Source organism: Periophthalmus magnuspinnatus, chromosome 16, assembly GCF_009829125.3.
Source record: "Periophthalmus magnuspinnatus isolate fPerMag1 chromosome 16, fPerMag1.2.pri, whole genome shotgun sequence".
NCBI lineage: Eukaryota > Metazoa > Chordata > Actinopteri > Gobiiformes > Gobiidae > Periophthalmus > Periophthalmus magnuspinnatus.
Genome location: NC_047141.1, coordinates 16,838,711 through 16,863,196, shown reverse-complemented (window position 1 = coordinate 16,863,196; position 24,486 = coordinate 16,838,711). Strand labels below are relative to the sequence as shown.

General features: G+C 38.7%; 1 protein-coding gene across 1 annotated transcript in view; it reads right to left on the bottom strand.

The window, feature by feature from the left end:
* The window catches only part of mc5ra (melanocortin 5a receptor), a 44,909-nt gene extending 29,863 nt beyond the window's left edge, over window positions 1-15,046 (bottom strand). Inside the window, exon 1 of the mRNA XM_033980957.2 lies at window positions 14,980-15,046. The gene's annotated coding sequence lies outside the window, so the exon portion shown is untranslated. The remainder of the gene's footprint in view (window positions 1-14,979) is intronic.
* Window positions 15,047-24,486: the final 9,440 nt, after the last annotated feature.

Here is a 24,486-nt window from a genome sequence, read left to right as displayed (position 1 = left end):
AGAATGACATTGCCTTTGCTCTTTGTTCAGTTTTTGGCATTCATCAAATATCCCACCATTATCTAATATTAAACTAACCCCACTTTTCTCCCTGCTTCTTTGAACACTTTTACAATCACATATTTTTCTCTAGCCTGTCTTTTTGGTTGACTTATATTGAGTTTCCATGGCAGCAGAAGTTCTTGTCTGTGTCAAGATGTATCCTACAAATAAAGAACATTGGCCAGGGAAAAAACACTCAAGTTTAGACAACCAATTTTCTGAGAAATGTAAACTGGAAAAAAGCATAAATATACATATTCAAATACATATATTTTAAAAAGACTTAGTTACTTTGATTTAAAAATGATGTAACAGTGTGTGGGAGTGGGCATGTATTTATTACCTACATGGGAAATGCCCTTACAAGGACAAAAATCAAATCCCCATGACATAAATCCTAAAAAATCAACACATGATTTAAAGGTAAGGTATGAGTTAAAATAGGTTGCGTTAAAGCATTGATTGGCTTCTAACAGATCACAGGCCTGTTTCCAGACTGTCGGATCCCATCATTGAAAGGGGCTTAAGTAGTGTTCATCTTGTGACACCACCTGACGCAATACTATTAATACAGCTACTGAACTCATGAAGTACATCTTTAAGCATGTGAGGGCTAGACTCCACAGTGATCGCTTGGAGGCAATGCAAACTACACTATAGTACACTGTAGAACAAACTGGACAGTTCCTCGAGTTCCTTTAGTACATACTGAAATATGCTCACTGTGTTTCCTGACTCCACTAGATTGCTCAGTAAGGCCATTTTTTTAATAAGAGCATAACAGCCTGGATAGCAACCTCGGATTCAATGAGGAACAGAACTGAGACAAGTTGTCCAGTGCTCATCCAAGTGCATTTATTACCAACAAAAAACAAGAATATTTACAAAGAACCATGGACAAATTTAAAACCAGGATGTCAGTACCAGCCTGTACACATAACACCTCCACTGAGCAGCCTGAGGTTAGCTCCTTTTGCGCCTCCCTTAATTGGCTACCCCCACACTCCAGCACAGGTAAGCACCAGCAATTTTAACTATATTTTTTAAAGTTAGCCTTGGTAAAACAGTATTAACATTTATTCAATTAATTAGACCTCTATATTAATCTAGGAGTGTTAAACTGACTAAATACAAAAAGATAAAATATTTGGAACCCCTTCCCAGCACACAGTTGTCTGCCCTGGAACCGGGCTCTGACTCCTCAGGGACTGTTTTGGCCAGAACATCCTAAGACGGCAGACAACCCAGGTAAGTAAAAATTCAAACATTTCAATTACAATCAATTAGCCAATGGACATATTCATTTCTTTTGGTACATGACACTTTAACTGTAAGCCACCATTTCAATTAATAAACACTTTAAACGTCTTATAAGTTTGCTATTTTCCTGTTAGCTTTAAACTTAGGCCTATGTAATCGACTAGCTACATTACAAAGACTTAATGCACTATTCAAAATAAATGGCGTACATTTGTAATATTGTGGCAATTTTTGAAAAGAAATTCAACCAACAAAGTAACATGTACTATAAGATGAAGGTATTTCTGAGCGTTCATAATTTGACAGAAAATGGCTTGATGGAGAAAGATTGACACTTAAGACAATAGTGAGACACAATTGGCCTGTTAGTCCCATTTCCTCTGTGTTTTGACCACTGCATACCTACTGTCAGAATATAAATGTGCCATAATCCCTGATCAGCAAAAGATTTGCATAATGCAGCAGAAATCTGTTTCACTTTCAACTTGGGACTAGATTAAAATGCAAACTACCAGTCCTGGGCTACATGGGTTTCTCTAGTGCCCATGTTTGGAATTTAGATGCTATTTAAGGTCAAATGTTTTATAAAATTCTTATAAACACAACAAATGACAAACATGTTTGTGTTATATCAAATGATTTCTGAAAGCATATTTACACTAATTCATTAACACTTCAATCACTGGGCATTTAAGGTTGGAAGTACAGCCTCAACAACATATGGTATAGATTATTTCAAGCATCTTCCAGATTTACATTAATTTACATATCATTCACCTGCATGAACATCTACCTAATTTGTACACTTTTCCCTGTAAGAAAAATAATTTTAAATAGCCAAAGACTACTACTACAACTCATCAGTATTCACTCTTATCATAACCCTCAGTCCTAGAATGTAGCTAGTACTGAGGGTTATGTTAAGAGTGAATACTGATGAGGTCTTGTGACACATATTCTGATTAGAATTGCTAAATTGATTGAATGGTCCTCATCAGTTATCAGAAAGCACTTCTTTCTACCATTGTCTTTATAGCAACCAAGGAAGGATCTGATGCTCTCTGCTCACCTTCCTCAGCTCTGCGTGGGGGGCATAAGCAGGAGACCCATTATTAATTAAAGCTCACAATTTGACAAATGACATTCCTATTGCAAGACATATTGACAGATACATCGAACAATTTATAACATTTCAATTGTTCTGGAGATGCGTAAAATTAGAATATCGATATACAGTATTACAGTGTATACAGTTTTAAAGTGAGACTACACACTTAAACTCCTGTTTAGGAGCCGCAACCACATTTCAAATAGAGATGCTAACATGGGCAGTACTTGGAGGGAAAAAGAGGAACGTGAGATGAGAGGAGGGGCGGGGTCTTGGAGTAAAAGAAACAGTGTGCTTGGTCTAACAGGGATCCACACTTCCAACTCCACCCCTGAAGGCAGGTGTTTACAATCAGGAACAACTGGCTGTAATCAGGGCAGTCCTGTGTGATGTCACATAGTACTATGTGGGAACTTGAGGCAGCACACATTGACTGTTTTTGACCTGAAAGCTGTAAATATACATAGCTTAGACAATAGTAGAAAATACTATCAAAACACCATATACAGAATTTAATAGTTGCGAGTTTATGTCTGTTTAATGTACTCCGTCCGCATCTTGCACAGTAAACTTTATATTGTTTTATCCAATGCGTATTTTTGCACTTTTAAGTTATGTTTTAACATAGCATAAACATTATCTAAGATTGTTCATCAATGGAAGGATGTCTTGGAACTGTTCCAGCTTTCCAGCAAGTTTAAATCCTTAACAATTTACCCTTAGTTTTTTAATATGGCTCCTTCTACTGGAGTCAGTCACACCAAAGACTAAAACATTGGCACACTTTAACAAAAAAAAATGAAATCTTGATTATAGCATGCCTAGAGACCCCTGACCACCATACAAGGGGAATATGTACTACCGTCTACATTTTGAGAATAGGCTCATTCAAGGGGAAAATTGTTAACTACTGCTGTCTTATCTGACATATAATCAATCCCATGATGCAGCTGGGTTCAATGGTAGTGCTCTTTGATCCTGTCATGACTACGCCCCCACACTATGTTAAGAAACATTTTTAAATTTTCCCTGAAGATAACACAAAAACATGATTGTCATTCAAGTCATGATCAAGCCTGTGTTCGTTAATAGCCTCTTCAGGACAAATGCTAATTACCAGGAGGTTGTGGTGCAGAGAATCACTCACGCCATTAGAAACACAGGCAGTGGCTTTGATTTATTCACCAGAAAAGGAAATATCACAAAAGAAGGCTTAGAAACATATCTGTCTTTAAAAACATAGAACCACAGAAGAAGAACGTCTTCACAAATATAATTTATATTCCATCCATCCATCCATCCATCCATTTTCTTCCGCTTATCCGGGGCCGGGTCGCGGGGGCAGCAGTCTAAGCAGGGACTCCCAGACTTCCCTCACCCCGGACACGTCCTCCAGCTCCTCCGGTGGGACCCCAAGGCGTTCCCAGGCCAGCCGAGAGACTTCCCCGGGGCCTCCTCCCGGTGGGACATGCCCAGAACACCTCCCTAGGGAGGCGTCCAGGAGGCATCCTGAGCAGATGCCCGAGCCACCTCAGCTGGTTCCTCTCGACGTGTAGGAGCAGCGGCTCTACTCCGAGCTCCTCTCGTGTGACCGAGCTCCTCACCCTATCCCTAAGGGTGCGCCCGGCCACTCTGCGGAGGAAGCCCATTTCAGCCGCTTGTATCCGCGATCTTGTCCTTTCGGTCATTACCCAAAGCTCATGACCATAGGTGAGGGTAGGAACGTAGATTGACCGGTAAATCGAGAGCTTCGCCTTCCGGCTCAGCTCCTTCTTTACCACAACGGACCGATACAGCGACCGCATCACTGCAGACGCTGCACCGATCCGCCTGTCAATCTCACGCTCCATCCTTCCCTCACTCGTGAACAAGACCCCGAGATACTTGAACTCCTCCACTTGGGGCAGAGACTCACCACCCACCCGGAGAGAGCAAACCACCTTTTTCCGGTCGAGAACCATGGCCTCGGATTTGGAGGAGCTGATTCTCATCCCAGCCGCTTCACACTCGGCTGCAAACCGCCCCAGTGCCTGCTGCAAGTCCTGGCTCGAAGAAGCCATCAGGACAACATCATCTGCAAACAGCAGAGATGAAATCCTGTGGTTCCCAAACCAGGCCCCCTCCGGCCCCTGGCTGCGCCTAGAAATTCTGTCCATAAATATAATGAACAGAACCGGTGACAAAGGGCAGCCCTGGCGGAGTCCAACATGCACTGGGAACAGGTCTGACTTACTGCCGGCAATGCGAACACAGCTCCTGCTCCGGTCATACAGGGACCGGACAGCCCTTAGCAAAGAGCCCCGGACCCCATACTCCCAGAGCACCCCCCAAAGGACACCACGAGGGACACGGTCGAATGCCTTCTCCAGATCCACAAAACACATGTGGACTGGTTGGGCATACTCCCATGAGCCCTCGAGGACCCGATGGAGAGTATAGAGCTGGTCCAGTGTTCCACGACCAGGGCGAAAACCACACTGCTCCTCCTGAATCCGAGGTTCGACTATCGGTCGGATTCTCCTCTCCAGTACCCTGGAATAGACCTTACCGGGAAGGCTGAGGAGTGTGATTCCCCTGTAATTGGAACACACCCTCCGGTCCCCCTTCTTATACAGAGGGACCACCACCCCGGTCTGCCATTCCACAGGTACTGTCCCCGACCGCCACGCGATGTTGCAGAGACGTGTCAGCCAAGACAGTCCCACAACATCCAGAGACTTGAGGTACTCAGGACGGATCTCATCCACCCCCGGAGCCTTGCCACCGAGGAGTTTGCCAACCACCTCAGTGACTTCAGCCAGGGTGATGGACGAGTCCGCCTCTGGGTCCCCAGTTTCTGCTTCCTCCTCGGAAGACGTGACAGTGGGATTGAGGAGATCCTCAAAGTATTCCTTCCACCGCCCGACAACATCCCCAGTCGAGGTCAGCAGCTCTCCACCCGCACTGTAAACAGTGTTGGTGAAGCACTGCTTTCCCCTCCTGAGGCGTCGGACGGTTTGCCAGAATCTCTTTGAGGCCGTCCGATAGTCCTCCTCCATGGCCTCCCCGAACTCCTCCCAACCAATTTATATTCACAAAATAATATTTGCTAAACCAACAATGGAGGTAAAACAAGTTAATATAGAGTAATAATAGCTCTGGCCAAACTTCTAATAACTTAATTGCAATTTGGAGCTTGAGTGTACGGAGGCGCACTCAATTTGCCAAAGAGTTTTGGACATTACAACACATGCACACATAGTCCAGATCTACTGACCAAAGATGTACTAACAGTTTTACAAAGACATCTAAGAGCACTGTACTGACTGAAGCAAAGATACAGCTGAAGACTTTTTTCGCTCATAATACCGTTCTCAAAAGCCTTTGAGCCTTAGCCACGAGTAATGAAACACTTCATGAGATCAGAAAACAGAAGCCTATTACCTTGATCGAGCGCATTTGTACGACGGAGTATAAGGATCAGATAAATAAAAATAAATTATGTGGGTGCTACAAAAATAAAGTCACAGTACTACAAGAATAAAGTCGTAATATTACGAGAATAAAGTTGTAATATTACGAGAATAAAGTCATAGTACTATGAGAATAAAGTCGTAATATTACGAGAATAAAGTCATAGTACTATGAGAATAAAGTCATAATATTACGAGAATAAAGTCATAGTACTATGAGAATAAAGTTGTAATATTAAGAGAATAAAGTCGTAATTTTATGAGAATATAGGCTGCTGTGCGTGAATGTGTGACCAGTGCGTTATGAAGAATTTGGAGCATTTTGTTCAGATATAGCAATTTTTTTCAAATCCGTATGGTTCCTCCAACTAAACAAACTCAAATGATTGCAGTGTCCCTTCAAAGTACTTGATAGTGTGGTGATGGTGGGCTAAAAGACACAGTATTTCATCGTGCGTAAAACCCAGTTGAAAGTTTATCTGAAGAAAATGCTCCAAATTCTCCATAACACACAACACACTGGTCACTCATTCACGCACAGCAGACTATACTCTCATAAAATTATGACTTTATTCTCGTAATATTACGACTTTATTCTCGTAATATTATGACTTTATTCTCGTAATATTATGACTTTATTCTCTTTATTCTCATGAAAATATGACTTTTTCAGGCTTTGACTGTATTCTTGTAAAATTACGACTTTAATGTCGAAATGCTACGACTTTATTCTTGTAGCACCCGCATAATTTATTTTATTTAATTGACCCTTATACTCATACATTCGAAACAGTAGTACCACACTTTGAAAACTCATCTAAGTCATGTATAAGAACTGTGTATTGCTTCTAAATAGTTTCTTCAGGGAGGGATATTTAAAATTAAATATCTTCTAGTCTGAAGACTTGGGTTCATAACCTGGGGCCCAATCTCATATTAAATGCATTATTTCTCCTGATTGTGGTGCTCTCACGGAAGTGCTTGAGGTCCTACTTGCGGCCCCAGTCCTATAATTAAGAATCACTGCTTTATTGGACAGGACAGCTGTAGAGTAAAATGAGGAGAGTGAAAGTAGAGACATTTGGCAAACTATTCAAGCCAGGAAGTAAACCCACACCTCCAAGGTGGTAAAAACCTGTAGTCTGAATATTACTTTTGTGTGAACCACTTACACGCTGACATACACTGTACACACCGCACGCAATGAACTAAAGCTACTATCACTTAATTACATCTGACAAGGACTTGGACAAGACATGCAACTGAACAGCTTATCTTGCTTTGTAATTTGACTTTGCAGGATTTGTGATAGATTCTGCCTGCAACTGCGCCTACTGAAATCTTATGGGAATGTTTCTTCTCATTATATATCCTTATTGCAGTTGATATGTAGTGACTCGAGATCGGTGTTGAAGGTAATTTTTCATTCTTCGTGACAGGAAACATCTGTGAACCATTCCTACTCGAAGCCTCGATATCATGACTCAGAGCCCCAGGAGGTGTAACTCAGAGGATCTGCCTATAAAGTTTAGGGATTAAGTGTTAAGCTCCTTTTATTGCCCTAAGTAGCATCGGATAGCAGAGAGGAAGTAACGCTGATCAGTACTGGGAGCCGCGAAAAACATCGTCTGCGCTAATATCTATCTATCTATCTATCTATCTATCTAACATATATATAAGTAACTAAACTGACAATATCTTACCATCCCCCGCTACGAAAGCTCATCACGACATTTTAGGCTTCAGTGAGGATAAATTATTTCACAAATGTAACTTATTTCTAACTAAATAGTTGTTATATATATATATATATATATATATATATATATATATATATATATATATATATATATATATATATATATATATATGGAAAACAGTTTTTAAAAACTTTATATTATAAAACATTATATACAGCAATGTGTTATATTTTAAACAAGAATAAGTGTCGTAGCTGTCGTAACTAGTCCTGTGGCCCTTCACTTCTTGTCTATTTCAATAGGCTGCCCTCTATGAAAAAGTGAAAAACTATTTTCTAAATACCCTATAAACAAAACCTACAGCAGGCTTCAATATTGTAGTTGGCCAATGTCCTTATAGGAATTGAATTTAGTCTACTGACTGTTTTAATAGATATTTACTACAGAGTAATGCTGCTTCTGTGATGAAATTCATAAACATCATAAGACATAATTGAAGGACATGCACATATTGATAACCATATAGACTCTCCACCTCAGGCACTGACCACATATAGCTTCACTTTATGGACACTTAGACTAATTAGATGCTGTGGGTCCTGGAATAAAAGTGATTAAACATTTACCTTGATGACCTCACCTCAGAGGACATAATGAGAAAAGGTACAAGTTATCCAGACCTGTGACAGTAATTACGTTTTTAAATGGTTCTGGGTGAAAAGGGTTATAAGCATATGAAAGGCCTCACATTAAAGATGCTGTACCTTTACTGTCTCATGAAAAACAGAAATACGTTTGAAAAAATGGTTTGCAGCTGTTCAAAGTTACTCCTTTCCAAATGTATCCCAAGCAGCCTAATAATTCACCCCAAATCCCTGAATGAGTTTGTAAGTGCTTTTTACAACCTTTAGAGGCAACAACTAGCATGCTAACAGAAACGAAAAATGTCTATTTTAGTGGTAAAATACAGCCATAAAGACTTTGTTAGATACTTTGACGTTATAGTGTAGATTGTCAGCCTGATCAGAACACATTTAGTCAGCTTTAAAGATGGCATGGAGCATAACTGTGTGACACCCTGCATTTTTTATCCATCTGTTGGCATTTTTATTTATTGCCTTAAAGTGGTGGGTACAAATAAAATGTTGCAAAGCTTACAGAATACATTGAACAAGTGCCAAACGCAGACAACCTTTTTCAGCAGTGTAGAAAATTACTGTTGGCAACAAACACTGTTACGATTCTATGTATATTTTGGAAGATGGATGTTTTGCCAATAATGCGAAAATGTTGAAACTATTTCTGCAAAGATGGCACGCATTAAATCTGTCACTTATAAATTAGCAGTTCTAAGTGCTCTTCAGTTACTTTTTTCCCTTGGCAAAGTGACAAGATTCTCAAACAGCACTCAAAGATTAGTTGGAGATGGCATATTAATTGTCATGGGGGTGTTTGAGAAATTGGTGAAAAGGTTATAGGATAGTTGACAGACATAAAGATAGACATCCATAGCCAGCAATATTACGAAAAACACTGTAAAAATGTACTTAAAGGGCCTGTACCTGATTTTAAACCATGAGCCAGGAACATTTTAGTTTGAACTTTTTACCTCGGTCACTTTGTACGGGATAGTGTCATGCAATGTTTTCTTATATTTCTTGAATCTGTGCCTATATTTATGTATTTGTCACTCTTGAAACTGCACCATGACAGAATCTCGTCTGGAATAGAGTCAGCCGGTTCATTCCCCATGATTCTTGGTAAGTATGTGGCTGATTGGATGAAATGAAGCGACCCTGTCAATATTAGTTATTACCCATGTAATGCCTTTTAAAATGAATAGATTCTATTTTACAGTCTTGTTTTTCTTATTTAGCAGCTTTTACCATACAACACATGATGTAAAGAGCATTTATTTTCACAAGAATACATTAAAATCAGATACAAGCCCTTTAACCAGTGGTGGAACATAACAAAGTAAAAGTAGTAAAGTACAATTTTTAAATATCTGTACTTTACTTAACTACATTTTAAAGTGGATACTTTTTACTTTTACTTCACTACATTTGAAAGCAGGTATCTATACTTTCTACTCCACAACATTTTTGAACAGGACTGAAAAGTAAAAGTACTTTTCATTATTGTCTGAGACCTGCTAAAAAGACTTAGGGGTTTGTATTTAACACGTTCATAATTTGAGCAAACTAAAATATACACATAAAAGCAGTTGAAAAAACAAAACAAAACTATCAATTCAGTTGTTTCTGTTGAAAAAAATTCAGCACAAATCTTTATCAAAATCACTACATCTGAAGCTTTGTAAGACATCTTTTTAAGTACATTTTGTACTTTAATACTTTTACTTAAGGAGATTTTTTCTTGTGATACTTTTACTTTTACTTGAGTTTTTTCTTTTTTTTTGCTCCGATCTGTATCTGTACTTTTACTTATGTAGCAAGATAGAGTACTTCTTCCAGCACTGTCTTTAACCACTTGCACTATGAATACTGTGATCTTGGCAGTGGCAAGAGGATAAAAATGATACCAGACTGAGAGTACTGAGGAGACTTATGGATGTAGTCAAAGAGGCCATGGAGTTAGTTGGCATGGGAGAAGAGGATGCATATATAAAAACATATTTACAGCAATAAAAAACTATAACTGTAATTCTGTCCATAAGCAATATTTTTCCCTGCACAAATAAGCCTACCTAGTTGGCACATCACCCACTAAATACTAATGGTTTATGACAGTATTTACACATGCGTCTCAAATATATTCAAAAAGAAAATGAAAAGATGTTTATAATGGAGCGCAGCTGATTAATCAATTCTACAACTGTCAGTGGGAGGTATTATGTGGGAGACCAGTGATTGTGAACATGTTTTAGTACGAATGAATCACTTTCTATAAAGGAGATTCTATCTTTGTCACACTTACTGATGTAGAAACAACATAAGTATAGCAAAAGCACTGCAATAGGAATGACCAAACTTCCTAAATGCATTTCATAAAAACAAATGAGCCATAATAGAGTATAATGAATCAAGTATTCTGAGAGAGCTGTTTTCTATAACCTGTTGGACTTCTCATGCTCATACACTTATCAGCAGTCAGGTTTGTCCCTGTCTCATCTCAGTCACCTGCATGTTACACCTATTGTATGCCTAATGCCGTTGATGTTTTTATTTATTTTTTATTCCGCCTGGGACAGTCCTACACAGGCATGAGAACCAAACACAAAATTCTTCCACCGCCTAGGACCTTCTGGCTGTGAGGCTGCAGAGCTCACCCCTGTGCCACTGTGCCACCTGCCACAAAGCTTCCCCAAACAAAATTTTGATTTCTTATATTTATTGCCAATGCTTTTGTGCTATGCCATGTTTTGTGTATCGTATCAAATGGAGAGGACCATGTTATTCCCAGGCCTATTACACAGTAAAGCCTCTCCAGTGTTGAATTGCTCATCCCTACTTATTTTGGTCTAATGCATGTACTCTTCACCTCGACCTACAGCACAAGCCCATGATGTATGTGACAGGTGACTGTACGATCACAGCATTAGTTTAGTGAGGGATTGAAGCATCTGGCTGCGTGCCTCAGCCCTGCACAAGCACAGCAGCTGGTCTTCTGTTTGTGTTTCCACGCCGAGATCGCAGAGCAGAGGGAAAAAAAACAGACTGAGAAATTTCTCCAACATGTTTCATGGAGCATGTCTTAATATTCAACGCCATATCTCCCATTTGGAATGGATATGCTACAGATTTGTTCTCTACATAGGGCTAATGGATTAATTATATTTATGAAAAACTGCCTTCCACTTGTAATGCGCTTTGTGCTACAGCATTCATTATGGTGCCATTATTAATTCACTTCAAACTCTGTGGTGGTAAGCTTCTATTGCAGCCACCATTGGCTCCTTCACTCACAGCATTCATACTTTCTAACCCCCTACATTCACGTCGGTGGACACGTACTTACCTGACCGGTAACTTAGCATGGTGGTGTCACCTGCTTGTCTCCATGGAGATAGATAGGCCAGAGGGACTGGGCCTTCTCTGTGGTTGGTCCTAATCTCTGGAACACTCTATTCTCCATATCCTCGTACCTTTTTATTTGTTGATACTGTGCAACTATTTAATTTGACTAGTTTTCCTACTTCAAGGAGTTAAATAGAGCCTTACTTTATATTTGCATTGTATTTTATTTGTGTATTGTGCAGGACTTTGTAAGTAGTTTTTGTGTATGAAATGTGCTGTATAAATAAACAGATGGAAAATAGCTTGCAGCTAAATCTCGTGCAGAGCATATTTTTTCCCTTGAGATCAATGCAATCTGTGCACTTTCTTTGCTTTAAATAAATAAATAAATAAAACACTTGCATTAGATTTGATAATGCCATACTGTGGAACCTTGTGGTAGCAGCTCCTTCACCAGAACTGCTACATACCACACATTTAAAGGAATTGTATGTAGCCAGCACTTTTAGGGCCAGATTTATCAATCTCGCTGCAAGCCTACACATGTACGATGTGTTGGCATGTTGCATGTGATTTACTATGGGAAACTGTACAGAATATTTCTGCCATAAAACTGATAGGCAACTAAGAGTATACAGCAGGTGCAACAGAGTGCATGCCTCTGTGTCTACAATGTCATAGAGTGCCTAGAATGAGTTACGTTTCAACTTGATGAAGACTTGATGAAGGAGATAGAGATATTGTCTACCATTAAACCATCAAACCTTTCAAATATTACAGGTTTATATAAAGAGTTTCTTGTGACTGTATTGTGAAGGCACAGATCTCTCCACAGATGCACATCCACAGCCAAGTCTGCGCAATTAATCTGATGGTCTTGGGCCGATGTGTGTGTGAAAACTTTAACCAGCACTGCAGTGTCTGGGACAGCCTAAAGTCGATGCATAAGTGCGATAATAACAGGAGCTTAGGTTTAAACCAACTGGATTTCAGGGGCAACCCAAATGAGAGCATCACGTGAGACTCATTCTGCTTTCTGATTCGATCATCGTCTTGAGAACCAAAACACCAACTTCTAACATAAATAAATGGGATGTCAGGGCCAAAGTTTTTGTATCTAAGAATACATCAGCAGTAGAACTGCTACCTCATTGCTTGACCAGCTCCATCTGACATTCTGTCTGAATGCAGAAGGGTCAGGATCTGTACTCAACTGGAGTGGTCCAATCACAGATGTTAATGTGGCACATGTCTCTCAAAAATTCTCATATCCTTCAGAATGAAATATGTAACTTCTCTTACCTGAAATTAGAGTTTAGTGATTAAGTGATAATCCACATTGTTTCTCATTGCTCTGTATTATTATTATTAGTAGTATTAGTATTATTATTATATTTATCAATCTATCTTTTATCTGAGGACACAGATAGATCAGGTTTATGAAATGTAATATCCATCCAATCTTAAATACTATTTCTTTAAAGTAAAGAAAGCAATATGGTTGGTATGCTTCTTTGTTTATTTGAGTTATTATTTGAGTTTATAATTTTCAAGAACTTATTTATTCTATTCCTCTGTTCCTATTGAGACCAGCGAATTAACAACTGAATTCCAGCAAACAAACAGAACATCCAGCAAAAACAGAACATCCTGGTTGGAGAAGGAGAAACAGCAGTCACATGTAGATGCATTGGACTCACAATCTTTTCTTTTTGACTGCCTTTTAGTGCAAATTAACTCACTAAGCTATAAGACCACTCTGGTAAACACTGCACATTAAAACTACCATCTGTACTTAGATTGGCTGACCAATGTATTCTCTCATATCACCACTAGGTGCCATCTACATTACTGCTGTCAGAGACAGAAGAAGACCAGAGAGTGCAGGTGAGGTGACAGACACATGGTAGCTTAAAGTGCAAAACTTATGGCAAATCATGCATTTTATAATAAAAATAAAAAATAAAAAAATAAATAAAATAAAAATAATAATAATAATAATAATAATAATAACTTTGGTTTGACTTAAAGGTACTGTACCTGTTTTTTATTTATGTTTATTTATGTATTTATGACTTTTCACAACTCTCACAGATCAGTGCAGAGTTTTGTTGTGACAGTAAGGCTAACAACGACTAGCATGCTAATGTGCATTTCCTGATTATCGGACCATTACATGCTTTCTAATTAGATGCAGATAGAACACAGAGGACATATTTTGACCTTCACAGTTGTCTATACAATTATCTGTACTGGGGAAAGACGTAATTTGCTCAAACAGAAGGACCTTAAAGTGTAATAGAAGAGTTTTATTGTTTCATTTGATTTAATATTTTTGACAAGATATTCACAAATTCTCCCTAATGTACCTTTTGCAAGGAAAAAAAAATAGGTTGATGTTGCTAAGAAGAAAGAATTAGCAGAGTAGTCAGAAATGGATATTACATATTATGTGTGGACCACTTGGGACTGAATGGTAGACACATTAAGAGCATGTTTACTGTGCTGTCAGTTTCATGGTGTTTTAGTCACATACAGTGACGTTCACATGACACACATGTGAGCTGAGCACACTCTTCATACAAACACATTATACACAGGTTTTTACAATTATTCAAATAAATCAGCTGAGAGGGGTTTTAGGACAAGCTAAACAAGATCAAATTAACAACAAACAGCCTTTAAGCTACAAGGTAATACAATAACCAGGAGCTAAAATTTAAACCTAAAGACTGGTATAATAGATATAAGTAACTCAGAAAACCAACATGATTAGACTGAATCTGAGCAAAAATTAATGAAATATATCTGACTGCTTATGTTTCCTATCTGGACACACCATGCATTACCTCCAGAGTCTCACAAGCGCCTTAAATTATTCTTCAGTCATTTGAAGCTTGTTTGAACACTGCAGGAGAGTTGGAAATGTGAGTGCACACAGAGATAATGCTTTGTAGAGAGGAAAATGCTAACAGTCACCTTTTATCGTGATTATCCATAGTTACTTCCATATGACAAAACAAATAAACCAAACAAAAAGGATTTTATAATTAAGACTTTTCTATTAAAATGAGGATTAAACACAATTAGCAATCCAAATGGCCAATGAACAAACACAGCCTTTTTTGCTTTAAATTAATGTCACTTTTTCCGATTATTATTACAGGTTCTCAACATCTTTACAATAGTGCAAAGGTATATTTTTTACTTTAATCCTAATCCAAAGAAATATTAAAACCATTCTTAAGTGAATTTTGGTTTAAAATATTGTTTCATTCCAACATCAAAAAGTTATGAATTGTGTACCTTTTTACGATCCTATAAATACAACATTCAAACCTTGCCCTAGCTGTTTAATTAATTAGAGACACCCATGAGAGAGGATCAGCTCAAATCCATCAGCACTAAACAGAGCGTTTGAAAGAAGAATGACTCACCTAACGCCGCCGCTTTGACTGATGTTTCTATCTGTGAGACCGAGACACACCGAGAGACGTGAGACTGTGCTCCAGCATCGCACCACTGTGGCAAAAGACTGCTGCTACTGCTGCTGATGTGAGCCCGGACACACACAGGAGAGAGAGTCACACACACAGACACACACCGGAGCAGGAGAGAGAGCCAGAAGAGAGAGGGAGTCACCGAGAGGGAGAACAGAGAGAGAGAGAGGGATAGAGTCGATGAGAGGGAGGAAGGAGGGGGAGAGCGAAGGGAGAGCGAAGGGTGAGGGAGACACCGGAAAGAGAGAAGAGATTGAGAGAAGGGAGAGAGAGGAGAGGCCCAGAGAGAGAGAGACAAGAGAGAGAGAGAGAGAGAGAGAGAGAGAGAAGAGAGAGAGAGAGAGACAAGAGAGAGACAAGAGAGAGAGAGAGAGACAAGAGAGAGAGAGAGAGAGAGAGAGAGAGAAGTCCCACCTCCACACATACAGCCCCTGTGGTCATAATATAAGGCTCCATTACAAAATAGATTAATACCAGCGTATATTCAAGCTCCAAAAATAGCTTATAACGAGCAAAGGACTGAACTTTAGTGCAGTGCTGGACAGTATTTGGAAGTAGTCTAACTAAATACATGTAGTGAAGAAAAAAAAAAAAAGCACTCTGGTACCCTTTCATTAAGAAGACACTTTCCAAAAATCAAAGGAATACATTGCTGTATTTCACCACACAATTTAGACTTCACACTGCATGCTAGCAAGAAAAAAGAAAATACTTGTGGAATGTGTCTGATTTTTTCTTTCTATTTTCAGTGGCACTAAAAGCAACTTAAAGCTGTTTTAATCATGTGTGTGTTTTATACTATGTGTACTGTATTCTGAATAAATATTACAGTGCTCAGACTGGGCCATGTGAATGTAGGTACTGAATATTCTGTAAGTAAAATAGTATTAATCTCATCATGATGCTGGATAGAAGAAATGGAAATGAACTGGGAAAGATGTGTCAGTTCATTCATTGAATCTCAAGTTTCTGTTCCATTAGAAAGGGAGAGGAGGAGGTCTCACCTTCACATGGGCGAGGACACTACCGCACGCACAAAAATGGAATAGATTTTTTAAATCTTAACTTCAAGCACCAACAATACATTGCTAGCATGCCAAGGACAGACCATGGTTGGCTATATTTAAAAATTTGAAAACAGTGTACAGGAAATATGACGGGACCCAGAGCATCTTTGCTTTGTAAGAACAAAACAACTCAAAAGATGGGCATATAACGGAAATTACTAATAAACTGAGACCATGATGACAATGTCTCACCTCGATCATATATGGTCCACCAAGTGAATCATAGATATAAATATACAAGTATCAAGTTATAATATCATGGGTTAGCCAGGGATGGGACTATATAAGGTATCACTGATTAGAATGAGACAGAAGAGAACAATTAGAGCGCGGTGTGTTAACACCTGTATTATTATTGAGTTTTTTTATACTGTAATGAACACATGTGTCCGTCACAAACAAGACACTAAGAAGAGCCCTATAATAAGCGCCTCCACATGAAGGAAGGGCTCTGCATCAGAGCCAATCACCTCTGTGCCTTAAAGCACTGGAGGAGCACACATTTACGTCAAGGACAACCTGACAGAACCAATTGAGTTCACCAAATTAGAGCCTGGCACCGCTAAGACAAAATCACCTGTAGTGTAAAATGTAAATAAATAAATAAAAATAATATAAAAATATGGATGAACTGCAGTTACCATCAATGAAGACTCCAACCATGAACCTGAACCAAACCTGGAATAAAGCTAAAAATAAAACTGATTATTGTGTCCAGATTTGTCCAGTACTTGTTCTTGTTGTTGTTGTTGTTGTTGTATTTTGTCTGCATTTTTAAGTCTCTGTAAAGCATGCAGCTGAACAAATTTCTCCCTTCCAAGAAAAAATCCATACAAAGTCAATTTATATATATTTTTGAAAGAATAAAAAATACAATAAAAAATCAATTAAAAAAACACACACAGACTTAAAACCAGTTGATTAAAAACTAAATTTAAATGCACATTTGTGTTAATGGCAAAAAAATACTTGTTATTATTTTGGTTTGAATGCAGACCTAGACTTTGTGATTCACAAAAAAAACAAAAAAAAACAACAAAAAAAACAAAAACATGTTACTTGAAGCTGTCACAGTACAGTCCAGAGATTTCTGTGAGCTGCTGAGAGGCTAAAAAGCTGCTTGAAGCAAAGTATACTAAAAATGGAAGAAGGAATTTTAGTGTAGAATACCCAACAGTGTATCCAGTTCAAAACACATTGCATCTTTGTCTTCAGCCACAATGTGCAGAATTTCATGAATGCACAATTAGACAGATGTTCAAAGGTAAAACAGGCCTATAGGAACAACCAGTACTAACCATAAAAGAAGGTTAGGCTATACACACAGTCATTGTCAGTATAAAGAAACATTTCATTTACATGGGTAAAAAGGGGACATTTGCATATTGTACATATTGCCCGCACTTCTTGTGCTTTGTACTTCCTGTTATAAACCTGTATGTTAATCTGTGTATTTCTGTTACACGTGGGTAATATTGTGAATGTTGTTTTGAAGATATACAAAAATTGAATGTTGGTATACTGTTTATAAATTCAAAATGCTTACAAAAAAGGTTTAAAGTGATATCTCTGCACTTTACAGCTTGTTCTGATTCTTAAAACTTAACTGGATAAACTTATGCTCCATTTTGGCTGAATTGAACAAAAAGAAAGAAAAAATCTTTTGGATAGTTAAAAACATGTAGATGGTTGGTATTGTTAGATCTCCTTCCTGGTATAGACTTCAAGTCACTGCAACTTTTTTAAATGTTTTGAGTGAATATGAAGTAAAAATATAATTTCTGTTAGGAGTTGGGAGTTGATAGTTAACCAATTATGTTGTATGTAGAATGTAGTTTCCTTCTGGTATTTGACAAGCTTTCTTAAAAAACAGGAAAATACAGGAGTGTGTGATGGCAGCCTCTGAACACATTCTAGATCATGTGAGCATCTATGGCCCATGGGACAGACTTTATGTTCAGTGGAAATATGGGTGAGAGTTCACATCCACTTCCTATTTAAAAATCCAGGCTTCAAGCAGAACATATAAAAAGAAACTTGACCTCTCTCCAAATGCTGAAGAGCTTAAACAAATTGAATAACATTTCATTAAATTTGGCCATGACATATATGCATCTATATTAATATGCTTACATTTCAGATCTTGAAGTTGCGGAGTTTAAAAAATAGTGACTTATTGAAAAAGTTTAAATGTCAAAAGTTTGGACAGATTTTTCATTTCAAATCAAGAGTTTGCAGCCCTGACAACAAAGAACAGGGTGGCTACTTTGAGTTTAAAGAAAGAAATCTTTGCTACATAATTCCACACTCCACATTCCCATCTTGCTTCATTCGATGTCTGTAAACAAAACATTGAATGAGGTGTGTCTAATATGTGTATCAATATATCACAAATCTTTCTGAGTCTTTCCAAATGCAGTCTGTTCTTACAAAGAGCCCAAGGGGATAAATACTTGGAGAAACTTATCCATGCATTTGTCTCCAGTAGGTTAGACTATTGTAACGGCCTGCTCACTGTCCTCTCCAAAAGAGCGTTAAGACAGCTGCAGTACATCCAGAACACTGCTGCTCGGGTCCGGACTAGAACCAGGAAGTATGAGCACATAAGTCTTGTGCTGAGGTTTTTGCACTGGCTGTGGCTCAGAGAATAGACTTTAAAGCAGATCTGCTTGTGAACAAGTCTCTCCATGGCCTAGCACCAAAGTACATCTCCGACATGTTAGTGTCATATGAACCATCTCACACTCTGAGAACTTCAAGGACCGGCCTCCTGCTGGTGCCCAGAGTCAGGACTAAACATGGGGAATCAACGTTTCAGTTTAACCCCTCACTCAAACTGCACCTGGTTCATCTGCAACTCCTGTGTCGGACCGGTTTAGTTTCAGTGTGACACTCACACCAGAACTGAAGTTTCTGCTGTGCTGTTGCAATCACCACCTTTGAAACTGCAGGTATGAGACTACGTGTTCACGCAACAACCAAGGGAAAAGGTTTGCAGTCATCTCCGGCGTCCGGTAAACGGATTTGATCTGGAGCTCCGCAGCACCTCCAGTGGCGTCACCACACTGCATGATGTGTCGTCTGAGCTCCTCTTATATTTTGTACTCTATGGAATACCTGAGGCCACCGGAGCAGGGCTGCACTACGTGCAGTCTGAGCCCAGGGTTATGCAACTAAAACCTGAAACAATCTTTCTGAAGATGTGAGACAGGCCTCTACTTTGACAATGTTTAAATCCAGGTTCAAAACTGTTCTGTTTAGCTGTGCATATGACTGACAGGTTTTTATTCTGCTTTTATTGTCTTTTAATGTTAATTTAAGTAAATGAGTGTGTGCTTTCTTTAGCGTGCTGACATTTCCATCAAGTTCAACATGCAGATCTAACCTTCTTTGTAAAGAAAACACGGGCCCTTTTACTTCCTTATTAAAATTTTTTGTGGCATCCAAAAGTTTGGAAACTTTGTGTTTTTTACCAATTAACTTTCGTGCTGAACAGTTGCATAATAACCCCCCTGGCTAAACCTCTTTGTAATTTCCTGATTCAGTGGCAAGCTTGGTTCACTTAGGCTATTCTTTGTGTCTGCCTTGTAAGGAAATTGGTTGTTGCGATTATAAAACTAGGAGATAAAAACACCTTCTCTTGCTTCAGCCAAGTAAAGCGTAGCGGTCTGGTGTACATGTGACATTTCCTACATTTCTTCCCTTGTTGTATATCCTATTGATCAAGCCCAGAGTAGGAACTATTCCGGGTAAATAGGAATGTCTGGTCATGCAAACCTTGGAAGAGATTATCTTTTTCAACTCACCAGTGAATCCAGGACAGTTTCGGTGTGAGATGAGGTTCTTAAACATTGCACCACTCAGATGCCTTCCAAGATCTTTCAGTTCAAGGAAATACATTCACAACACATTGGAACGGCCTTATACACAACGATGGTGTAGGTTTCATTCTTACCACCCATTTTTAGTTAAAATCCTCTTACTTGCTTAGGCCACCCAAACCTGTTCTCTTTTACTCCAGTCATATCTGCTCTCCATACACACTGCAAGCTCTTCTTTGGACTTTGGTCAGGGTTTTCATAGGATGATCCTGTTCTTCTTGTAGTGATTTGGTTGTTGATAGGTATTCAGAATGTGAATGTGCCATATACAAAAAATATAGGCTGCATGTTGTCAGAGTTGTTGAGAAGGGTTTAGGTTTGATTCCTGGACTGAGAGGCCTATCTTTATTGAGTTCATGTTCTAAATCCATGTGTACGCTCCTCCAAAACTGAACACAAGGTCTAGAGAACGGTCTATGGTTGCTGTGCTGGTTCATCCTGACAGTTTGCACACAGACATTCCTGCCATATTTCTACCATATGTTTTTTCAGCATTTAGTGATTTACATTTTCATATATGCATGATAGTTCTGCAGCAGGTATCAGCTAGGATGTTTGTAGTAATTGACTGAAATCACTGGCCTTTCCTGAAAACCAAAACTTGAGAGTAACTTTGCATGACCCTGTCACCCCTCATGTGCAGATCTTCACATTGAACTTAGTACTGGCTGTTGAGGGGTGCAACAATAATAAAATTAAAAAAAAAAACCAAACAAAAAAACAAAAAAAACAAGACACATTGTGAATTCAAGTGATTTAAAGTTTTTCTGTGAAGATTGAAAGCTTCCATAGCACGACTGTTCTGGTTCAGTCATGTGCATCCATACTGCTGTCTGATGAACCATTCTGATATGAACCGATTGAACTAATTTATGCAAACACCCAGAGCACGAGCCAGAGCTAAGTGAGCATAAACAACAGTTGGCTCCAGAAAACAGCCTGCAGATAACATTTGAGCTTTGTCCTTTTGATCCAAGCTTATTTTAGACCTGCCAGAACAATGGCCAAAGGGACACAAGGATGACCATCATAGAATTTGTAAATGGAAAGAAACACATGGACTAGGATATTTCACACCTAGTATTTGTATCAGTTATTTGATTCAATACTATAACTTCCCAATGTGTGACATATTTGTGAAGAATGGGATTCTGCCATGCAGACCTCCAACTGAGCTCCCAGATCACAGTTATTTTTGACTTTTAGAAAAACAGGAACATATTGTCTGAATTATTCATTCAGTGTGTTCAATTATTCATGTAAAACATGAATTTTAAAATTTATCTTATCTGGGACCAAGTTGCCAGCACTTCTTCTATGTGTGATTTTGTATTTTCAACTGTTTCCAACTTCAACTCACTGTATATTTTATATATACAAAGGTTGCAGTTTATGCAATTCTCACACAATTATAAAATAAAATTAGCTTTTTTTAAAATTTGGACCATATGTTTTTTATACAGCATTCAGATCAGTTTGTTACAATTCGACAATGGCTCAAAAGTATGGCTACCTGCACACTCTTTCTGATTTATGAAGTGGTGATGAGTGAGTCTCTGGCCCAGGTGGGAATTTACAGTTCATTAATTTGGATTTATGCATGTTCTACTGAGATCTACTGGATGAACCAAAGGCACCAGGCCACAATCTCACCTGAATCTTCACGGACAAGAACATCTATCACCAGACACGCGGTATTTTTAATCAAGTTCTTCTTTTTTCTCCTCTTTTTTCATCTCTCGTGGTTTATGACTCATGTTGTGTAATGTTGAAGGCTCAGAAGTTAAAACTGTTCTCCAAAACAATCTTCCAGGTGCTGCACACTCCATTAAACAGATGACTCTTAATAATGCAGACAAATTTGTTCCAATCACAAATGATGCATGAAAAACGTTCTCCCCTCCAACACTGATTTATTACAGGACACAAACGTTTCAACATTTTAAAGGATTGATAGCTCACAATCATAGGCTTTTTGGTATGTCAACAAATAAAAATAGCAAATCAGTATCCCTTTGCTTGTTTAACAGCAGTGGCCCTACTACAGTTGGCAGCAGCCTATTTCCTCATGTCTTGCCATTTTGATTAGTCTGTTCTATTCTGTAAATTCACATTTTCTAAGCTCTTTTTATTGAAGTAGGGGTAACATGCTGTGTTTTTTTGCCAGAATTGGTAGACCACATCTGCTGAAAGTTTAAAAAGGAAGACTTCACAATTTTTAATGGACTTCAGGGAGACACTATCACTCAAGAAAGCCATTTTACCTTTGGTTATTTTGGGAATTGGAGGAGTTAGCTTTGAGATTAACTTTCACGTTGAATGGCCAGTATTGCAAGACTAACTTACATATTGAAGTGAGGTGAGATTTAATAGACTGGGGAGGGGGTAGCCTAGGCGCTGGTGGTAGGGTTGTGATACAGAGCTTAATCTCTAGGATGAAGGCCAGAGATGGATGTGAAAGGTCCGAGAGGTGATTGAAAAAACAAGTTCCCATGGTTCCCAGGGTTATGCTGCATTTCATTTGTTCTTCCTTGGAGGTTGCATATTCCAAACTCCGACATGTAAATTTAAATTGAAACACTTTTCCATGTCAGAATCCTGGAACCCAGATTGAATCAATGTTAGAAAATCCAACATGGCTGCACCCTGGGTTTGAATAGATTTATATCCAACAACTATAATATCAATTGCTCTTGTTATTTTCTGTTTAGTTGCTCCCACCTGCTGCCTGCTTCTACCATGTGCAGCAGCTGAGGCTCTGCCAGCACTCCTGCCTCACAGCAAGAAGGTACCAGGTGTGACTCATCTGTGTGAAGATGAATGTTTCTCCCCAAGTCTGGATGGGTTTACTCCAAGCGCTCTGGATTCCCCATCATTCCCCCAGTGGCACTGATGGAAGGATTGGTCAAATGAAGGGAATGAATTTCCTTCACGAGGGATCAATACCTTATGTTTGGTTATGCTAATCAACACACAGAGCTAATGTCACTACTATGGATGCACCAATCTGGCTCTTTCCATTCCGATTCAGTGTAGATACTGAAAAAAACATTTATTTCCTTTAAACAAAAATAAAATAAGACAACTGATCCAAATATGTTATACTGTATAGCACATGTGTCAAAGTCAAGGCCCGCGGGCCAAATGCCACATCATTTTATGTGGCCCTCGACAGGGTAAATTAAAAGGTATGATGGTCTTAAAATCTCAATTTATCAGGAGATACACAGTTACACAGACATATTTTTACATCTAGGCAAATGCATATGAAATATTTGTAACTTGAATAAGTCATAAATACAGAAACAGTTAATTAACAAGTTAAAAAATGAGTTAGATTTATTTTACATCTGGCCCTTTGAGAGCAGCCATTTTGCTGATGTGGCCCTCGGTGAAAATATGTTTGACACCCCTGCTGTATAGCTTTTATTTATTTATTCATCAGAACAGTTTTGTTAGTAAAGTTCAAACATTAAGAGGATTTCTGGGCCAGTTCTGACCAGTAGATAGTCTTACTACATGAATTTACATGCCAAACTAGGACAGTGACTGAACCAATATTTGGAAGCCGATATCTGATCTAGCAAATTTTTCAGTATGAACGATGATATCTGATACCAGGATCAGTGCATCCCTAATCACTACAATTCACTCTAAAATGTTGATCTATAACTTACAATTGTAATAATGTCATAATAATAAGAATGTGTTAATGAATTGTATTGTTATGTTCTGGTCATTGTTTTTCCAACTTGACCGCTGAAACCCAGAGAAAACATTACTCTGTGGACAAATGGAAAGCAGCATGAATCGGGCTTTGAGCATAGTAGTTTGCATCTGCCATGTGATTCAATTTCAAACGTAACAATAGGAAAATCCTTACAACTCCTATTATCAGAGAAGCCCCATTGGCACTGAACTGACCAGTGCAGACATTTTCTTAGCCATCACAGTATGGTCTCTGTCAATACAGTTAAAGTCGTGTTTTTAAGTTGTTATTGATGTTCAGAGGCACCTCTGTGACTGATGGCTGCCATGGCAACAGTCAGAGCTGCAGAGGCCTACTCCGTGATCAGTACAGGTCATGAAAATAGTCAGGTAAACACTATCTCAGCCACCAGATCTGTGCTTCAAATAAAAGCAGACCATCGTTAACTGTTTCAATTTTGACTTGGTCTTTTTTTTTAGCTCTGTAGTGAAGAAATTTGGACACACCAATCTGGAGCAGTGGGCGTGCGCAGTGGTCAGGTGAAACAAGCTGAAATATTGGACTATGTTGTTTTAGAATAATAGTGAGTTAACATTTCTCTTCCAACTAAAGACCAATATTTACTTGCTTTTGCTATAAACCACTCTGAACATATTTTTCCTTTCGCACGTGTTCATCCCCAGCCCTCTTGATACAGCTTCTTCTTTGATGTGTGAATGTGTGCGATCCTGTAATGAGGTTAATGCATATGCCACATACCATTTTTCTTCTTTTCTTCTGGCTGTTG